This window comes from Neolamprologus multifasciatus, chromosome 18, assembly GCF_963576455.1.
Source record: "Neolamprologus multifasciatus chromosome 18, fNeoMul1.2, whole genome shotgun sequence".
Classification (NCBI taxonomy): Eukaryota; Metazoa; Chordata; class Actinopteri; order Cichliformes; family Cichlidae; genus Neolamprologus; species Neolamprologus multifasciatus.
The window spans coordinates 32,124,850-32,147,506 of record NC_140456.1 but is presented as its reverse complement, the minus strand read 5'-3'; the positions used below and the strand labels follow the sequence as shown (position 1 = coordinate 32,147,506).

General features: G+C 39.0%; 1 long non-coding RNA gene across 2 annotated transcripts in view; it reads left to right on the top strand.

The window, feature by feature from the left end:
• Positions 1-16,395, top strand: part of LOC146498410 (uncharacterized) — a 44,503-nt gene extending 28,108 nt beyond the window's left edge. For both annotated transcript variants that reach the window (XR_014870839.1, XR_014870838.1), the window contains one exon: positions 11,741-16,395. This is a non-coding gene — a long non-coding RNA (uncharacterized LOC146498410). The remainder of the gene's footprint in view (positions 1-11,740) is intronic.
• The last annotated feature ends 6,262 nt before the right edge of the window (positions 16,396-22,657 follow it).

Sequence of the window (22,657 nt, the reverse complement as noted above, 5' to 3'; positions counted from 1 at the left end):
GTTTCACTGGGATGCTCTCTCCACATTGCAATGTGTTTATTAAACCCACTTCAAATCAAGCTCACTGGGTGTGTTGCAGGTTATTGTTAACATTTCCATAACAACGTCAAACAGAAAACTAATTAAACAAAGTGTGAGACGGTTGAGAGTTTATGCCAGTGCCCTGTTATATTTTAGATAGCAAGGAGCAGACGGCCGAGTTTCACTCCACCGAGGGAGCCTGTGACGTACTACCCGGCTTTCTTTAGACCACGAAGGCCGGGTCCTCAGGTGGAAGCAGCCTCTGAATTTGAACACCCCCGCTGTTTCCAGACTGGCTAATAATAACGGTGACATTTAACGTATTTTATCCGATAAATAAACACTGTAAAATGTATTTATCACCCCCCAACAGCCCTTTTGAATATTTCCCTGGTGTGGCCACAACACTTTTTTGCCACATGTATTGAAAACAGTGTTGGGACTAACGCGTTATTAAGTAACGCGTTACAGTAACTACGTTATTATTGTGGTAACGAGCACGGTAACTAGTTATTATGCCAAAATCAGGAACGCGTTAGTCGTTACTGGGATTTAGATAGGGTCGTTACTCGTTACTTCGTGTGGTGGCTATCGCGGAGCTTCCACAGATTCAGTAACATTAGCAAGTGGTGGAGGCAGCAGGTGGATGAGGGAAAGGGGACGCAGGAGGAAGAGAGACCCGAGGCGGCCGCCGGTCCAAGTGTGAACTGAACTTCAGGTAAGAAGTTATGACCTGCAGTCTATCTGGGTCAGATATAAACCAAGTTTAGGTGGAGTTTATTTTCGTTATTCTGATTTTTTCCGTACTGCGTACTAGCTAGCATGACGGAGTTTCTATACAGCTGGGTGGGTGCTATGAAGTTAATGATGTTGAACTTTATTTTGTTCATAAGTTATTAGAGTTGCCAACCGTCCCGTCTGGTATTCAGAGAAAATATTACGCGTTTCTTATTGAGGTGAAAAGGAACAGTTTGTCCCGTAATTCAGCTACAATGAAAAAGACACAAAGCTGGAGTTATTCTGTGTCTTTGCTGCACAGCTGCCTCTTCTTCTTTCATTCCCCTCCCTCTCCCGTTTCTACTTCAATCATGAAACTGATCAATGATCAGCTGATCGGTTCTCTTGTTTGTTTATCGCCCTCTTTGCGCCAGAAAGAGGAAACCAGCCGATGTTAAACAACAGCAGCACGTTTAAGCTTGATCAGCTGTTGTTAGCATTTATTTAATATTCATTTCTAGTATCAGCTGATTTTTGCTGGAGCCACAGCTGCAAAGCTGCTGGTCATGGTGTCGGTTTGGTTATCTGGTGAGAGGGAAACATGAAGATGAAACCAGGAGATGTCCTTACTAAATCATCAGAGCTGAACAGGTGATGGAGATACAGGTTTACCTTTTAGGTGACATGAATGAGTTGAAGGGAAGTTATGAACTGTTTCTGAGAGACAGATAACCCCAGGATCCTTTTTAGGTAGCTGACAGCTGGTAACTGTGCAGGGGCGGATCTAGCAAAGTTTTGCCAGGGGGGCCAGGTAGGGCATTAACAGGGAGAGGGGGGCACAAAGAAATACTTTTCTTTCTTATTCTCATTTAAAATGTCTAGCTTTTAAAAAATAATTATCTCAATCTTACAACAAACGATTGATGCATATATACCATCAAAACAGTGAACATCACTGTCACAACAGCGTTTGTTTTCATTCAAAGGCTTTATGATTTTTCCTATAATGGCGGCCGGTCTCTAGTCAAAATGCCCGGGCCGATTTTTTGTCCCAGTCCAGCCCTGTATGCAGCTCATCTGCAGTCTGGTGTTACCTACATCTTCCTATTCAGAAGGCAGAATTTCCAAGTTCTGAGTACAATCAAAGCACCACGACTGCAGTTTTTTGTGTTGGATGTAAAAGGCGCACATGACACTGTGACGTAGGCTAGAATCATGGCAGCAGTCAATGACGGTCCAGGCGTGGGATTTCTCTTGTGGAAATATGCACATTATCTTTTCCTTTCTATTGGTAGGTGGCACAGTGCACTTGTGGCAAGTAAGCAAGCTAGAAGACTGGCAAAGTTATGGAAGCAACACATTAACAAGAGAATTCTGAGTAAAACCAGTTACTTTCCCTAGTAACTAGTTACTTTGAAAGTAACGAGTAACTTGAAGTAACTGAGTTACTTTTGATAGAAGTAACTAGTAATGTAACTAAGTTACTATTTTAAAATAACTTACCCAACACTGATTGCAAACCACGTCTCAGCTGTTTGTGGAGGTAAAATACGTCCGCACAATTATGCTCAGCCATTGTTGTGGGTGCGCACGCCAAGGGGCTGCGAGACATTTATGCAGCCGTATTTCGCACATGACTATGAAAGGCGGAAGAGGAAGTAGTTCCTTTGAATGTAGACAATCCGAATGATATAGTTTCTTTCCACTGTGTTCCTGTTAATGATAAACTACAAATTTACCCTAAATTACTAAAATATCGATATTTTAATGTGAGAATCGATTCTAGAACATAAATGATTGGTATCGGAGGAATCGATATTTCAGGATCGATCCGCACATCACTAGTTGCTAATTCAGGTCACATCTTTCATTCCACTCTCTAGACAAGTGCTCCTGAATTCTCTGGGAGCTGATGAATAACTTCACTTGTGTGTAAAATTTACAGAAAAAGTCAAACCCTAGAAAGTAGATCACCGTTTGTAACTCACCATACCAGACAATGGAAGTCAGATAATCTCTTTTCCCAGCTGCCAGCTACTCTAGGTTGGCAGCTGGCCTGCAAAACCACTCTTGAAGAATCCTAACAAGGTGGAATCCTTACTTCCCATTTTACACATTTCTAATTACAGTTTCAACTGTCACAACAACTTCCAAGATTTCTATTAAATGATTCATTCCTTCTCTTGCTGGCCTTTATGGAAATAAATGAAATTCCTTTCATGTAACTGTGACTACTTCTGTGCAGATTTATGCTGTACTGAAAAACAAATGCTGGCAGAGACTGCTGTCGGTATTTTGAAGAAGCTAAAAAGACTGACATAAAAACAATCTTTGAATGTCCTCAGAAAAAAAAGGCTTAGTCACAAACTGATGGCTGTTTTTTAAAAAAATCCCCAACTTCATCTTTTGAAGTCTGCTTCAAACTGTGCTGCTTCTGAAGCTTGTTTACGCACATACCTACAGCACATGTTCATATATCAGCATTTTGGAAAATGCTGATAAAGAGTAGTGACAGGAAGATGAAAAAATCCTCTGTCATGGAAATGAAAGGTCAAAAGAAAGGAGATAGAGATGTAAAACTATAGAGTAAGCCTGTCAGTGCAGTTTTTTCTACAATGTATGATACAGTGTGGTTCCTCTCAACAATGCCACACACAAGATCCCTGCTTTTCTGATCTACAGACTGGTCAACAGTAAACAGTGGTTATTTTTATTATTATTTTGTTACATTTTTCCCCATTCAAGATGAACTGCCAAAAACAGATTTCTGGCAAACCCTGATTGGGTGGCTGTAGCTCAGCAGGTACAGCAGGTCAACTGCTGATTGGAAGTTTGGTGGTTCAATCCCCGGCTCCCCCATTTTGCATGCCAAATATCCTTGGGCAAGATACCGACCCCGACTTGCTCGCTGATACTCATTGGAGTATGAATGACAGTTAGAAAGCACTGAAAGTGTAGATAACAGTGCTTGTGTGAATGTGGCGTGTTGTATAGAGCGCTTTGAGTACTCCAGGAGAGCAGAAAAGCGCTATATAAGTAAGAATCAGTCCATTTACCATCTTACGACATTATTCCTTATTGTCTTAATATGAGCAACCTCATATTGAACAATTCACATTTAATTGATCTTCCTCCTATTTTTCCTTGCACTTTTTGTCATGTCTGTTGTTTATTACATATCTCATCTACCAACAGCCTCTAGACATAGTCAATATGACAGAAAAAGAAAGTCTTAGTCTCTTGAGCGGATGGTCATCAGCTCAGATGACAGAGGAAGGATACTAGTATGAACCTATGTCTGCTTCTTAGTGGCATACTTTATTACACTTAAGAAAACCCTGTAATGCATACAGTAGCATTAGTCTCTAGATTTATGGTGACACAAATGGACACCAGTGACCCGCTGTGTACATTTCTGGAAACACAAAATAAAGAAAATGAAACGTAAAACGTATAAATTCAGTCTACACAGAGGCTACAAATTTGTACGTCAATGCATTTGGATACAGTTCTTCAAAAAGCCAACGGCCTGTATGATGGTATGCATGGCTTCAATGCTGACTGGTAGAAAAGTTGATTTCTACAAGTTACTGAATCATGGGCTATCCATAGTTTTTCACACAGTGCTTTTGTATTTTGACCTAATTGATGGCATGGCGTAACATGTCACATGAACTTATATATAAATAGAACTCCTGTTCAGTTTATATAGAAACCACAGTTATGTTCTGGAACAGGTTTATATAATATAAGTTGATGATATGGTGACATGTGTATCAGTCAAAAATCCTTTATCTGTTTCCTCCCAACTGTCACATCATTTACATTCTATGACATCATAGCTTGAAAACTCATGTCTCACACTTGTGGCTACATTAGTTTGAATCCACTGCAATGTGCTTAAGAAACTAAACATCATAAACTTCATAATTTTATTACATTTTCTAATGTAAAGCTAGTGCATGATTACATACATAATCAGCCTCCCCAGGTGCTCAGTAACCTTGTTGTTTCCCTTGCAATTTGGGGTTTTAGTATTGTGTGGACCATCTATTGTAAAACTGCAAGGTGCCATTACAAAAATATTTTCTTCCATCTTTTATTTGTGGTATTTTGGAGATAGTTTACTATCAGAACTTAAGCTAACCCTGAGTGTACGGTGGCTGGGAAGTGCAAATCACATTTACAATATCAACAACAAAATGACATTTCAGAAAACACTTTAACAAGTCCGCAACAAATTAACAAGTGGCTCTTCACGGAAAGGGATTGTCTGAAATACCGTAAGTGACTCAACGATTAGGCTTACTCCATATTTGTAGTACAGAAAAGTGATTTGTAGTCAGCTAAACGAGGGCTTTTCAGAGAAGTAGTGTTCAGTTAATGTTTGAAGAGATTTTACAAAAGAGTATGGGTGAGATAATGATGTTCAGATTTTTAAATGTCACAGGGATTTTCTTAAGAAAATATCCAGGCCTTAAAACCATCACGGTCCACTCTCCATCCCAGCAGGTGGCGGTAAAGCGCCTTTAAATTAGCGGCAGAAGAAGAAGCAGCAGCTAAACGCCGGATGCACAAAAAGGAGTGAAGAGGCTGAAGCTAACGCCACAAAACGGGCAAAACATTTTCCATTTATCTATGTAGTGCAGCGAGCAAGATATATAATTAGGATTATTTATAATAAATATGAATAAATCATTGCAATTTCTTTAACCATACAGAATAACTAAATCCTTCAGGACAATGTCACATCAGTTCACTGATTTCACTATGTTATCCCTCTAACAGCCTCCACATGTTCTCACTGTAATTTCCCCCTCATGAATGAATTTATGCTGCACTAATTTGAATGTTCGGGGGAAACATTGCGGCGTTGCGTCAACTCCAAAGCCCTATCGTTGAGTCACTCAATATTTCAGACAATCCCTTTCTGTCAAGAGCCACTTGTTAATTTGTTGCGGACTTGTTAAAGTGTTTTCTGAAATGTTATTTTGTTGTTGTTGATGTTGTAAATGGGATTTGCACTTCCCAGCCACCGTATGAGTGGGATCATTTTAAAATTAAATTGAAAGAGTTTTTGTTTTAAGCTTTTTTTTGTGATACTGTAGTCTGTGTCTTGTGGTGCTTTGTCTGTTTACACCATGTTGTGTTTGAGTTTTTTGTAATGTGTGTATATTTATTGTATATATCGTGCACATTATTGATTTTCTCTGTGTTTTAAAGGCTGCACATTGCAAACTAACAAAATGATGTCTTTTTCAGGAAAGACTTTGCATATTTCAGCAAGACAATACTAAACTGCATACTACAGCTATTTAACATAAAGTGCATAGTACTAGAGTCCAGGTGCTAAACTGGCCTGTCTGCACTGAAAAACACATCTTTAGAATGTACTTGATTTAATATGTAACTAGGTTCCACACAATCAGAATGTGATCAATAAACATATTAAGATAATGTTATGTCAAAAAATCAATTTGAATTTTTGTGACTTTAAACGCCGTTAGGGAGATAAGGTGCTATGAAGAAAAGAATGGAAATTAGTAAAATGTATGTAATTGAATGTATGTAGTTTTCTATGCCACAACCAGAAAGAAGGCAAACATAGTCTCTCAAAAGACTATAGATACTTAAACTCAAGAGACGGGTGATATAAGTGTTCAATAGTCCAAAAAAGATAGCCACAAATATTCCAGACTGCAGGCCTACTTGTTGTTCCTAGAGTATTTAAAAGTAGAATGGGAGGCAGAGCCTTCAGTTTTCAGGCCCCTCTTCTGTGGAACCAGCTTCCAGTTTGGATTCAGGAGACAGACACTATCTCTACTTTTAGGCTTCAAACTTTCCTTTTTGCTAAAGCATATAGTTAGGGCTGGACCAGGTGACCCTGAATCCTCCCTTAGTTGTGCTGCAATAGACGTAGGCTGTCGGGGATTCCCATGATGCATTGAGTTTTTCCCTTTACAGTCACCTTTCTCACTCACTGTGTATTAACAGACCTCTCTGCATTGAATCATATCTGTTATTAACCTCTGTCTCTCTTCCACAGCATGTCTTTATCCTGTCTTCCTTCTCTCACCCCAACCGGTCGCAGCAGATGGCCCCGCCCCTCCCTGAGCCTGGTTCTGCCGGAGGTTTCTTCCTGTTAAAAGGGAGTTTTTCCTTCCCACTGTCGCCAAAGTGCTGCTCATAGGGGGTCATATGATTGTTGGGTTTTTCTCTGTATCTATGAAGCGCCTCGAGGCGACTTTTGTTGTGATTTGGCGCTATATAAATAAAATTGAATTGAATTGAATTTTCAATCCCAATGTCCTGCAGTTCGTCACAGGGATTTCTGTATTTTGACAGTGCATGACATCCTCACTGTTGACTCCTCCGTCGATGTCTCCATGTGAAATAAGGACAGTATCACAAGTGTGTCTCAGAATTCGCAGCTCTGCATAAAATTAAAACTGAAGAACACGTAAGATGCTGGGAGGAAATATCCTTTAGCTGGATGAGCTAAACGTGCCAAAATCTAGTGATGTCAGTACGCGAGTACAGACACACCCACTGGACAGGAATGTACAGGGTGGGCCATTTATATGGATACACCGTAATAAAATGGGAATGGTTGGTGATATTAAAGTCCTGTTTGTGGCACATTAGTATATGTGAGGGGGCAAACTCCTCAAGATGGGTGGTTGTCAATATAAAATTGTACTTATTAGTCAGTATAAGCTTTTAATGATATAAGTTTGCATATGATAGAATAGTGCATGATGACCTTTTTATGACTTAGACTTTTGTCCACTACAAGACTGTTTTATAAATTCTTTCTCACAGCGATAATAGCTGAACAAGCTGTTATTATTTCACTCCTGCCAGGAAGAGGAGAGCTGGACACTTATCTGCGCTCGCTAACAAGAAGAGGGGCCGCGTCCTTCTGAATCTCATAACACACACACACATACACCTGAACCACTCTTATCTTCACTCCCTACACGCTAACATTCCTCTGCCTATGAATAGACGTATATAAATAAAGACAAGTGCAAGAACAGAGCGCACATCACGGGGCCCCCACTCTGGTGTGAGCATTCTGTGATCATGCCCTTGCAAGTAAATGCTGCAGCGTCTGTGTGTTTCTACCTTTAGATTCTTAGCTGAAGAAGTGTCTTTAGAATAAATCTCTTGACAGTGGTGACCATGGTGGCCATTTAGAAGTCGGCCATCTTGGATACAACATGAAGAGGGCCATGTGACACAACAAACTTATTGGTAATGTCACAAGAAAAACAACGGTGTGCTTGGTTTTAACGTAACTTTATTCTTTCATGAGTTATCACCCTGTACATTCATGTTCTCTCTGCGTACTCCAACTTCGTTCTGTATGCAGTTATTGGGGTTAAGTTAACTGGTGATTTTAAAGTGCCCACAGATGTCAGTGTAAAGCTGTCTCTGTTATAGATAGGTGACCTATTGAGGGTGTACCCTCTCACTGGAATAGGCTCAAGAAAATGTATAAATATAATTAGTGATGTAGCTTTACTGCTATCTTCTTCTTTCAATCATTCCCTTTACGGATCACCACAGTGGATCATCTGCCTCCATCTGTCACGCCGACCCTCTGCATGTAACTTCTGAATATCCATGAATATATTCTGAGGTTTTAATCTTTTCTTCCTTCCTTCATGCCTCCATATTCCACATCCTTTGTCCAATATATCCACTATTCCTCCTCAGCTTTGCCTCTCATATACTCATTTCTAATCGTGTCCATTCTGTTCACTCTCAATGAAAGCAACTCTACCACCTCCTGTCTTTTTGTCAGCACTGCCATCTCAAAACCATACATCATAGCAGGTCTCACTACCATCTTGTAGACCTTCCCTTTCACTGTCGCTGCTATCGTTCAGTCAAAAATGATCCTTGACGCATAGATGATCTGCAGCACCCTCACATAAATGCTATTTTACACCATTTCATATGCTTTCTCTAGATCCTCAAAACGCAGTGCAACTCCTGATGATCATCTCTGTACTTCTCCATCAACACTGTCACAGCAAATTTCACACCTGTAGTGTTTTTTCTCTGCATGAAGCGAGAAAAAGAGATGAATGCTTTGGCTTATGAAATGATTTATTAATTCTAACATGTAAATACATCATATGTTAAAATAGTCTACCGATCTCTCTCCTAGACATCTCCATAACTGTACATAACTGACCTAACTTCCTCTTTACTAATCCTCTGCACTTCCTGATTCACTAATTGCCCTCTGTCTGTCTCCCTCTCTCTCTCTAAGTATTCCTTTCATTCCAGGTTCTACCATTAACCACCCTAACCTGCTACACATCCTTTCTAGGTGGATCTGTCTGCCTAACCTATCAATATGTTGTGGTCTTTCCATAGTGTCCAGTCTCACTATAAGCCTCTTCCTTTGTTTTTGTCTCTAGCCTCTCAGTCCCTTGGTCTACTTTCTTCATTTCTCTGCTAATCCCACATTTTCTTTGCTAGCCTTTTCTTTTAAAAAGGTTTTACGTACTCCTTTATTCCACCACCAAGTCTTCCTGGCCTCTTTCCTTTGTGCCGAGGACACCCCAAACAACTTCTTGGCAGTTTTCCTCCTTTAATCCTTACCTCTACTTTGTATTGGTTTCCTGACCCGTCCTACAAACAACCATCTAATGCAGCCTAGCCACACTCTCCCCTAACATCACCTTACAGTTTCCTCTCTTTGTAATATTGCACCGTCTGCATACAATGTAGTCTCGCTGGCACGATCTGATATCCTCGTGTTGGTGTTGTTCCCAGATCATCATACTAAAGGTTGTTCTAGGATCAACATTGCAAGTGACCAATCAGAATGTTGTGATGTCATACTTTTGCAACTTCGGGAAAAACCGGCGTAAAAAGAAAAACTGTACTTAAGCTGCGAGAAACCGCCTTTGTCCGCCGATCAACGGACCCTAACCCTTTAATAAACGGTAAGCAGAATTGATATTGTCCTTGCAACATTGGAATTTCATAAATGCACGAATGGGTTGGTGCGCAAAAGAATAACGTCACAATAATGTGATTGATCACTTGCAATGTTGAACCTGGAACAACATTTTCATGATGATCTGGGAACAACACCAACACGATGATATCAGATCATCCGTCTCGCTGTGTGGACCTTCCTCCACTCTTATACCCTCTAACCCAAACCGGCTGCAGAAGATGGCTGCCTCTCCCTGAGCCTGTTTGTGCCTGAGGTTTCTTCCTGTTAAAAGAAAGTTTTTCCTTCCTAATGTTACCAAAGTGCTTGTTCATAGGAGGTCATATAATTTTTTAGGTTTTCTGTTTTCTCTTTATTATTGTACGGTCTTTGCCTTACAATATAAAGCACCTTGAGGCAATTGTTTTTGTGATTAGGCACAAATAAAACTGAAATTAAATTGAATTGAGAGTTTGTTTTGCCGATAAAAATACTGAGTTGATTTTGGATGCTTAAGCCCATCTGGGGCTTAAGGGTTTTAATATCAGATGTACCCATATCTTCAGGGGTGGCTGTGACTCAGTGGGTACAGCAGATCATCTACTAATAAGAATGTAGGTTTGATTTGCTTCAATCTGCATGCCAAAGTATCATAAGACATGATACTGAAATCAGAGTGTGAATGCAAGCAGGTACACAGGTATAGAAAAAAGTGCTTGTGTGAACAGGTGGGCTAGTCTTGTAGAAACAAACACTCTAAGTGCCCAAGCAGAGTAGAAAAAATGGTTTAAAATTATTTACAATCTTTTCACCTCTGTTCACGTCACCTCCATTGAAGTCTGCTTCAATCACCCCTCACTCCCTTATTATCCTTTTACTGCTCATTGTTATTTCCTTTCCTCTTTTCTTTTGTTTAACAAGAAGCCAGTTGTTTCCCTAAAACACTTGCATTCTGCTGATGCATGCAGTCAATTATAAAATTCCCTTGACCCACACAGCTGTTCTCCATCATACAAATGATAAGAGACAAATGTTGGTCTCAAGGTAACAACCAAATTAAGACATGCTCATTGAGGAACCATCCGTGATCAAAACTGGGCCTTCTTTGTGAACCTAAGTCATCTACATGAGTGGATACATTTCAGTTACCTTGCATTAAGATAATGATTAATGGCTCTTACACTGAAAATAGCCATTTAGCATCTGGGTCTAATTTTCATATAATGTATGTACTACTGTATTCATATGACACTATTCTTGAGTCAATATGTTCAGTTGTCTTCAGACAAAACAAACATTCTGCTGCAGAGAAACTTGTCTTGTGGCAGTCACTTTGAAGTAAAAGGAAAAGTAAAAAGAATCATTATCTACGTCGGCAGCTATGGCAACACAAATTTGAACACCAAAACAGGCTAACAAACTAAAAAATAACAAACCTCAGGACTTAGAGCCTCATTTGTGCCAGATCCTGCAGGACCAAAACTAGCACCTGTTCCAGCCGGGGATTAAGCAGAGTACATTTTCAGCCCATTTACGCCAAAGACCAAACCAGTTCAGTTCTTACAGTGCGGTACTTATTATTGACATCTTTCTTATCTCCTCAGTAACGCTAACATCTGTTTGTTGCCTGGGGATCTTCTGTTGGGCTGCTGTAGACTCACTGTTCACTATCTCTGTCCCTTCTCTATGTTTCCTTTCAAAATCACTCTGATCTCTAATGAATGAAAGCCAAGTTTGCGCAGATATTGATTAAACAACTGCTATTCATTTAAAAATGTCATTTTAAAATTCTGGACACTAAGTTTATGTGTGGGAAGGGATTTGTGCAGCATTAATAAAAGTGACTGACTTATTTTCTTTTTTTTAATTATTATTATCTCTTTTATTGAGACAGCTGTTGAACATAACAGTAGTTTGCCTTTTTACACTTTCTTTGCTGTCACATTTTAACTTATAATTGAAAAATAAAGAAGACAGAAAAAGAAGAGAAAAGAAAAGAAAAGAAGAGAAAAAAAAAACTAGGATTAGGAGGCAGCAGAGCAGGTAGGTTTACGTAGTACTCAGGGTTGTAACATCATATACAAAATCACATCTCATATGCTTAACATAGTCTGTCCATTTAGACCATATTCCGTAGAAGGTATCCCTCTGAAGTTTAAGAGAAAATGACACTTTTTCCATCGTATAGATCTCTTGTACAGAATGTATCCAGTCTTCTATCGTTGGTGGTTCAGGCTTAAGCCATCTTCTCATAAGAGGCTTTTTACTTGCGGCCAGAAGGATATACAGGAGTCTTCTGTCGTTGGAATTCAGTTTATCCACTGGTACATTGCACAAAAATACTGACTGACTTATTTTCATTAATCAGTTTTTCTTTAAAGCTACAATGTGCCATATTTTTAGGATGAATGAATGTCACTGTAATATCCGGCTTTTAATCAGCACATTGACACTTTTGGTAGCCATCAACAAACATTAGGCATGATTTTAAAAGCCCAGAATTACCACGACCTTCAAGCATATGGTGAGTCTATGTAAACTTCCAACCACAGCTGTGTGTCAGATTGGCTGGTTACCCTCTTGTATGTGTATATGTATCTCCTGTGCCTGGCGTAAGCTCAGCATAAGATTTATTTTCATTATTGGGTGGTTGAAAACAGAAAACTTTTTTATTAAGGGTGGTATTTTATTTTGCTCGCTGATTGCTCTTCCAAATTTTTTGTTTTTCAAATGCCATTTGAGATCATTTTCTTTTGATAGTGAAATGTACAAATGGCATTTTTCTGAGCTCTTTCATTAAGTTATCACCAGTTATTGTTGTGTTTGTTTATCATCTTAAAGATGGACACAGCCACCATTAGGGAATTTCCCTTTTTGAAGCCTCAAGATGAGCATATTTTGCCGCTGGTATGCAAGCAGCAACACGTGGATCTGACTGTGAAGGTGCAAACTCTTTGACTGATGACTTGTCAATCTCAAGCTGTCGGTCAGTGAGCATATTGTGGCTTGTCTGGACCGCATCTGTGAGTTTGGTGCAAGACTTTGTCAGACTGACTGAGTCTGCTATCGCTGTGTGATTGAATAGGGTCAAGATAACAATTGCATGCAACCTGTTTCTGATGGTTGTGCTTAATTGATACAAGTCATAAATTTCTTGCTGCCTATTGCAAATCTATGGCCATTCACGTACAGACATTTTCACATTAAACAGAAATTCACAACTAATTACAATCAGAGTTCAGCCAGAACTTGACAGATTTGAAGCAAGAATTGCATGCACCTACAGCAGTAGGTGCATGTTCAGTGTTATTGCTACTAGCGGCAGTCAGTCTCTGACTGCTACAAAGTCAAAGGAATCCTCAAGCAATCACTGATTTTTCCTGGTTCCTATAAGAGGTTGTCACCCTTTTTTACTCTAGAGTGACTGAGTCCCTAGAATAACCAAAAACTTCCAAAATGGGCTTGATGTTTTATTCAGTATGATGTAGGCAAGGCGAGTGGGATGAGCCGTGTGAAGAAAGTGCAGGGACTCGTGGAGGTACGGAGGAGGTTTATTGTAAAAAAAAAAACCCAAAAAAACAACACAAGTAGTAAACAGCAAATGGAACTAAAGCTAAACTATACTGGGAAAAACTAAACCACTAAACTTGAACACAAACATAACAGAGGATGAATAGAGGCGTAGGAAGGTGGACAGCAGGGAAGACACACGGAGAATTCACAGCAGATTCACATGGGATTTACAGGAGGTTAACAGACAGACCAGCGACTAGAACATGAGAAGACACGACTTAAATACACACAGAAGAACACGGGGAAATTACACACAGGTGGGGAACACAGCTGGAAGTAATTGACGAGACGAGACAAGGGAGGCAAAACTGAGTACACTCACATAAGACACGGACCTTCACAATAAAATTCAATTCAATTCAATTCAATTTTATTTATATAGCGCCAAATCACAACAAAAGTCGCCTCAAGGCGCTTCATGATACAGAGAAAAACCCAACAATCATATGACCCCCTATGAGCAGCACTTTGGCGACAGTGGGAAGGAAAAACTCCCTTTTAATAGGAAGAAACCTCCGGCAGAACCAGGCTCAGGGAGGGGCGGGGCCATCTGCTGTGATTGGTTGGGGTGAGAGAAGGAAGACAGGATAAAAGACATGCTGTGGAAGAGAGACAGAGGTTAATAACAGATATGATTCAATGCAGAGAGGTCTGTTAACACATAGTGAGTGAGAAAAGTGACTGGAAAGGAAAAACAAGAAACAAGAAATAACTGCACAAAGACGCAGACTAGACACTGAACTAAACCTACAGGAAAAACAAGGGCGCCAAAACAAAACCTAAGAACTAACTGCTTAACCAGAATAAACTGAAACATGGAATATAATATTCGAAACAGGATAACTAAAGAATCAGAACATAGACCAATATATAGATAAATACCAAAAATACAAGACCGAAAAAGCTGGGTCAAAATTACCCAGAACTGTGACCAATGTTAAACTAGTGATTGAGCCCATAAAGTCATCAAGAATGTGTTTAGTAAAGTTCAAAGCAAAGGAACCAGAAGCCTGTTTTCAATGGACTTCTATACTATTTTTGCCCATGCAGGCTATTGGAGAGAAAGCATAACTAAAGCACGCCTACATCGATTCACTTTCAGAAAGCATCCAGACTTTCAGCGTCCTGTCAGAGCAAAATTAAATAAAATCTCTACTGAGGTCTTGCATTTGTTTGTATTAATTCTTTTTTTTTGTCACAGACAGCGAGATGTGAATCACTCTGTTCATGCAGCAACACTGGAAGCATATGTAAGTGCTGAAACATAAGTGACTGATAGAATGAATTGTTCAGTTCAGTGTTCTCAGCCTGCTTGTTTTTCATTTCTATAAATCAAATTTTTAGTCCTAAATTCACCAACCGATCCACCGACACCACCAAACTCTTTTGTAGTTAAGAGAATGGAAACATCATCCTAGATTTTCACTCATCTTTACAGCAGCTCATATTATTAGTCAATGCTCCAAAAGACCCCAATAAGTAGAAGTAAAGCCTAGCAGACAGCTGTTGACTAGAGCTAACTTAAAATAAATGGACACATTTTTCTTTTGTTTCTGGACCAGGTTGGAAACATGCTTCTGGGCATTTTAACAGCGGACCCTATATGAACTCATTTTTGCAAACAGCCTCATGTCTCACAGAAAAAGTAAACTTAGGTTGTCATGGCATGCCACAGCTCTCTCTCTCACATCACAGCACTATTACTAAAAAGTGAAAACTGAAGAACAAATTACTAGAAATGGTTTCTACTGTAAGGAAAAACTAAATTTGGGTTTCACAGAATACTGTGAACAGAGGTTCCAATAATGACTTTTTTTTCTCACGTATCTGGAAATGCTGTGTGTTAGGATAATGAAGAAGCACAGAGGCATAACAAATTACGATAAACCTAGTTATTGTGCATAAAAATGGTATAAAAAAATCACAGGGAAAGGAAACCTCTGCAGTGAAACATTTTAACCGGGTGTTGTTTCTAGTGATGGTTAGGAGATATTTGCTAAATAATTTGAAAATAATCACATCCTACGGTCCACTGGACAGTTTGGTGCTGTTTAATGCAGGATAAACTGGTTAGTTTGCAGCATTGTGGTGAAGTTTACACTAATGCATTATTTTGGACTGCTGTAGCTGAGGCAGACATCAATATATATTTAGGGTGACGACACTGATTAGATTCTTTAATACTAGCTTTATATTGTAAAGGGGTTGAAAATCAGTCCTATAGGTTGTGACACATCTCTTTATACCTTGTTTAACTCAGATAAACAAATCCAAAATAATTTAATATGGGAGTAGGAACACATGTCAGCAGGTCACAGTATAGTATTTAGACTGTACACAGAGAAAAAGCAACTGGAACACATGGAATGAGTTACTATGTGACTTGTTTTTAATTCTTTTCACCTCGCAGAACTGCTACATCCAGTCCCAGTCCTTACCTGCCAAATCCCACTTTAATCCCATATATATTAGAGGTGGGAATCACCATACATCCCACGATACGATATTATCACAATACTTAACGCACGATACGATATTATTGCAATTTTTTAAAAATATTTTGCGATATTCAGATTCTGTACATAAAGGTAAACTTTATCAATATTCATTTGATCTAATATCAAAGTCTCACACTCAGTCTTTCTCTCATTTCAGTTTTATTGTTGACAAACTGAACGGTTTGTATTACAGTCTAGTCCAACTTAACTGAATCAACCATCTGGTACAATTATAGCTATTCTGAACTATGCAGTTTATGAAAACTATGCAGCCCCTTCAGCAACTGAAGAATTTGAAAGTCAATTAAAACAAAATATAATTTTACATTAAATAAAAAAGTTTAAACTTAATTAAAATAAAACATGTCTTAAATTAAAATAAGTAAACTGTCATGCTTATTGCTGCCAAAAACAAGTTAAACACATTTGGACAGTGAAGGAATGTCAGGATTCTTGCTCAGAAAAAGGATCAACATGCTCTGAAGTCAGAGCACAAAAATCTTTTTTGTAACAAAATATCGATTTCTGCTGTCCCTGTATCGATACATTATTAGCAAACAAAATATCACGATACTACACAGTATCGATTTTCCCCCCCACCCCTAGTCATTACTGAAACTAACCGTATTTTCATGTGAAAGTTATTTTCTGTTATTTTCTGGTATTATTTTGGCGCCCCAGCTGCGCTGATATTACTGTTTCTTTAGGATTTTTTTTTACAGTGTGGTTCAGAGCTGATGCCTGATGTAATCCCACAGCCAGCTTGAAACCTTGTCTCTCACACCACACCCCTCATCGCTGTGTTATTGTCCTCCACCCTCACATACTTCACCGCTCCTCCTCACTTCCTCCTGCAGTCCTACAGTTCCTCTCTTGGCACCTCATCATATACTTTCTCTGGCTCTCTTTCCTCGTATATATCACCTAAATGCTGTTGATTTTGGGTGTGTGCCTCATTATCAGGTTTTTACGTATGTTAAATTCTGTTATCTATTTTCATAGAAATATTTAATGTAAATCAAATATAAATTGAGCATTTGTTTTAACTGAAATTTCCAAGAAATACATTTAGGAGTTCAGTTCAGGCTGCAAAAACCCCCGCATCAATTGGATTAAACAGCTTCATAGGAGACAAAACAATGTTGCAAATATACTCGCAGAGGTTTTGTATGCACTAAAAACATTTATACCCCATGCACTCTTTATCAATCCTTAACAATAAAGCAAATTTACGTAAAGGAATGTCATGCAATAGCATTAGCTGAATCATATTTTGCATTCACCATAAATTCACTTCATATTTTTCACCCGGTTATCTGCACCCCACCTGCAATAAATGCGTGCTGCGCAGTCTCAAACCCTTCTCTTTGATTTGCAACATATGCTATTACTAGGGGTGCAACGATACACAAAATTCACGGTTCGGTTCGATACTTTGGTGTCACGGTTCGATATTTTTTCGATACAAAAAAATGTTCATGCTTTTTTAATGTAATTTATTAAAATTATAAATATATATTTTAACTCAAAAGTACAGTTTTTAAATTTAATGTTGCTGAAACAACAAAATAAAAATAATTAATCTATCTGATGGAGAAATCCCTCATCTTTGGAAAAGAGAGTTTATTACAGAGAAATGGCTCTTTCCAAAATAAAAGCTATACTATACGCTTCTTCTGGGCTATATTCTCAGCAGCATATTAAACATATCAGGTCCCCATAAGGAGAATCATGTGCTAACGGCTGTCTAAATGACTCGGGTAAAGTTTGTAGCATGCCTGCTTGTTGTTTTTGTCTGCTTCCACTTGTCTTTGCACTAGGATGATGTCGGTGTAAATGTGCAGTCATATTCATTGTGTTCGTTAACGAGCAAACTGCGCTAACGCAGTAGTTCCCATGTAATTGAGCATTGCTGGCACATCCAACATACTGTTTTACTTTAGTCCATGACGCGCTTACCTTCAGGGTCATACTTCACATGAAGACCAAAATAGTTCCAAACGCCAGATCTGAGTGAAGGTGGGGGAGGTTCAATTTGCCATGTTGCAACGAGCTTAGCTTCTGTCTTGCTAGCTTGCGCTGCGCTCAGTGGATCTGCGCTCGACAGTGCAGCCTAGGCAGAGTAGTCGAACGCAGATCCACTGAGCTCTCAACACAGACAGCATCGTCAGAAGAAAAGATGATAAAACAAATAAAAAATTTTGTATTGTTCGATACATATGCGTACCGAACCGAAAGCACCGTATCGAACGGTTCAATATCGATACGAGTATTGTTGCACTCCTAGCTATTACCTGTGTATTCCTGTCTTAATTACATTAAAATCTGGTTTTAGACGGTGCATGGGATGTCGCACTCCATGGATTCTGATTACCTGACACAGGTTGCTGCAGTAGTGGAAGGATTTCTGCAGCTTGTAAGTAAAAGGAATGCATGGCCATCGATTTGAATTTAGCTCTGTGTGTGCTGTCTTTGATCAGACTTTAACTGCTTGAAGGGAGAAAGTGGGGAAAAAAACTGACTTTCTAATGTCCTCGTTTAAAATGGACAGTGAACAAAATCACAGCAGGTATCAAGTTGTAATGTATTCTCCTGGGGACTCTCCTCAATTTGATATTCTAAAATTCTTCTCTGCAATCAATTTCCTGGTGAGAGCTCAGCGTGAGACAAAGGTTTATACCTTTTACATACTTTAACTTGAAGACAGCCAAGTAGAGAAAGCTGTTCTCACACATTATTCAGTTTCTGCAGTCATTAGCTGGGCAATTTAGAGCACTCAAAGAAGCAAACAGAAAGGCACCTGCACACATCTTACAGTAGCTTGGAAACAAGCCACAATGCTGCAGACTGGTTACAATGCATGCTGCATAATCAGTCTTGTTTGATCTGTACAGCTTGATCAGTTTCGGTGGATGCGTTCATTGTTCTAATACAGACCTAAAAAAAAGGTTGCATTTTATCCGCAAAGTCTGTCCCTCATTGACTGCCAGGGAAGCAGCTCAAGGGTTTGTTTACTGCTGCTGTTACCGAGAGATTTTTGATTCTCTCTTCTTTGGGAGAGACATGTTTGTGCGCACAGATATTGATTAAACTGTCCACGATCAGGAGAACCATATGGGCCAAATTTATTTTTTATTTTTTTAGTTTTGCTATGATGTATAATCCTACAGATCCAAGTGTGGTGAGAAAAGAAAGAAGATCAACCTGATTCACAATCAAGGTCTCTAGTGCAGCCTTGACGTCTGATTCAGCGTGAAACTGAAACATGTCAGCGATGCGATGAGTGCTTCTCCAACTGAAAGAGATGACCACTCACAGTTGAAGTAACAGAAGTTCATGTCAAGGTTCAGGAAATTGTGTGTTAAATTGTGAGTAACTGGCAGCAGAAGAAGTGGGGACGCATAAAGGTCTGAGGGATTTTTCCTATATATACCTCTATTTTTATTGTATAATAAGTGTGTGGTGAGCAGTGTTGGTCAAGTTACTTGAAAAATGTAATCAGTAACTAATTACTGATTACTTCCCAAAAAAGTAATCCAGTTACTTTACTGATTACTTATTTTCAAAAGTAATTAATTACTTAGTTACTTAGTTACTTTCTAAAAACACGATTTACAACCTGAATAGGTGATAAAGTGATAGATCTTTCAGCCCAATTCTACTTTTTCTGCATAATCCATCATACAAAATGTAATCAAATGGAAAAGTCTCTTTTTAAAACTTGTTTTATTAGTTTTAATCTTTTAACTTTATGCATCAAGCAAAAATTTAATTATATGCAACATTCTCTGACTGGAAGAAATTTGTTTAATATTTAAACCTATTTTCTGCACATTCCAGCACATAAAATAAAATATTTTTTGTGTGTTTACACTCAGTCTTTCAAATAGATGCAAGCAAAACACAGCAGAAAATAAATAAAGTCAAAGACTAGCGGTCCTGTTGCTCTATTTTCACCTGTAAAGCAGGAGTGGGGGTAGGCGGAGGTTTACCTTGGTGCAGGTGTGCCGCAGCGGTCAGTGGAAGAATCCGCGAGTTTCTCTGTGAGTTTCCCATTACGTCGTAGCTACTCGGTGCTTGCTCGGAAGTTTAGGGGTTTTTTCGCTGTAAAAAGAAGTTTTCTTCCCACGCACAACGGACACTAATGTTTTTGTCACTTTTTATGGAATCAAACTCAAAGTAAGGTCAGTACTTCCACGCTTTAAACGCTGCACGCTCATACTCTCTCCCGCACTCGATATATAATCCACTGTTGATCAGCACACAGCTGTTGTCACGAACGTCGCACTCGCTTACGTCACTGTCATGAGACATTCTCGCAAAAAAATCACGGTTTTAGTAACGCAGTAACGCAGCGTTCCTACGGGAAAGTAACGGTAATCTAATTACCGTTTTTGCAATAGTAATCCCTTACTTTACTCGTTACTTGAAAAAAGTAATCGGATTACAGTAACGCGTTACAAGTAACACATTACTGCCCATCTCTGGTGGTGAGGAGGCAGACTAAAATCACATCACGAATGATGAGAGGTCATGCTAGTTTTAGAATATAACACTCAACAGTCAAATGAACAAAGAAGTTCTGAGTCAGGGAGGTGACAGAACTGGGGTTCGGACAGTGAGGAGGGGCAACGCATCCTTCTAAACAGCAAGGTGGGAAGTCAGTTTGCAGGTAAGTTTTTTTTAGAGGGTGAGTGGGACTTTTTTTTAAAGGAATTTTCCACACACACACACACACACACACACACATACGGGGAAAGAAAAAGTAGGTAAAAAGCAGAGAGCAGAGGGAGATGGCCAACACTTGAGCTACAAAAATCTTTTAAAAAGAAGTTACGAATTACATCAACATTGTTTAATCTACACAGTTTACATTTTATTTTAATACATTAGGAAAGTAATGTTTAGGTCTAACTGGATTTTGCCTTACAAAAAAGAAATGACTCCAAATTTTTCTGTTACTGTGAGAAATGAACAGCTGGTATTGGATTGGTACTCCACACTCAAAATTTCTCTTCCAGTACTGAAACTATAAAACGCTACATTGGTGCACCCTTAGTTACCAATGTGTTTTGTTTATTTTCTACCCAGAATACCCATTAAGCAATAAAATGTCATGAATATTGCATGAACTTTGTTCATGGTTTTCTGCATTCAACTGTGATGTTTACAGTATGTTTTTTAATAAGTATTAATTCAATTCAATTCAATTTATTTATATAGCGCCAAATCACAACAAAAGTAGCCTCAAGGCGCTTCATAGATACAGAGAAAAACCCAACAATCATATGACCCCCTATGAGCAGCACTTTAGCGACAGTGGGAAGGAAAAACTCCCTTTTAACAGGAAGAAACCTCCGGCAGAACCAGGCTCAGGGAGGGGCGGGGCCATCTGCTGTGACCGGTTGGGGTGAGAGAAGGAAGACAGGATAAAGACATGCTGTGGAAGAGAGACAGAGGTTAATAACAGATATGATTCAATGCAGAGAGGTCTGTTAATACATAGTGAGTGAGAAAAGTGACTGGAAAGGAAAAACTCAATGCATCATGGGAATCCCCCGGCAGCCTACGTCTATTGCAGCATAACTAAGGGAGGATTCAGGGTCACCTGGTCCAGCCCTAACTATATGCTTTAGCAAAAAGGAAAGTTTTAAGCCTAATCTTAAAAGTAGAGATAGTGTCTGTCTCCTGAATCCAAACTGGAAGCTTGTTCCATTACAGCTATTACAAATGACTCTTCTGTAACAACTGATTTGATACACACTGCATGGATTCATTTCATTCATGGTCTAAATACACATCGTGTAACAATAATTAAGGCAAAGACTCAAAGTTTTTTCTCTTGCTGGGAGTAATATAAATGAACTGTTTATGCATACAAAAGTATTAGAGAATGTATGTTATTGAATGATAAATGCCAAAGTTGCCAATTCCAGTTAATTTAATAATTCATCTAAAGTTTTATTACTGACTGCACATTAACCCAGATAACTAAGATTGTGTAACAGAGACAAATAACTTTGACTGAGTCTGGCCAGCTGGTCTCAGAATGGGGTCTCCTGAGGAGAGAGAGAGCGCTTTCAGCTGGAGTACGTTGCCCAGAGAAAGATTTTGTGTGATGATCCATATTTCTGGTTACTGCCTGCTGACTGCATATTGCTTCAGGGAACATTGGTGGCTGTTTGGATGAAGCATGTGTGGAATCCATCTTCAAGCTTGTGTTGCTTTTGCTCTGGGAAATCACTGGCAGCAAAAATAAGACAAAATGAAGTTGACTGTTGCTCCTTCGTAATGAAATGCATTATACTTACTTTCTGAAATCCCTGCCAAGCATCAGTTTATTTTAAAATGTCTCTAAAATCTGAGGAGCAGTTGAATGTAATAGATCTTGCAGAATCTGATAAAAAATAATGTGGAATAAAATGGGAAGAACACAGTACAGATGGATTTTTGAAAACTTGAAGAAAAACAACAACAAAAAAACAAATCTAGGAATTTTAAACATGGGAATCAGACAAATAAAGTAGTGCTACCAAGAATAACTGTATCTCATCACAGATTTCTAGTGTTTCCTGTCCTTCCTAAGGTATACATGGAGAAAGCCTTACTTTTATGACCACCAGCTTTCTTTTGTGTGCCATGATTGATTTCCACGAAACAAAAATTGTCATGATGAAACCGACTGAAAGAAAGTTCTCTTTGCTGTGGAGGATAATTTCATTACAGCCACCAGGAAAGGAATCAACAACTCCCAGCACTCCAGATTAAAGCCAGCATCAATGTTTCCCATAGTTCCAGTAGCAGGTTGTAGAGATGCCAGCCCAGTCTCATAGTAAAACGTGAAATGATCACAAAAAAGAATGTAGTAGTTTGTCTTTATGTAAATTAA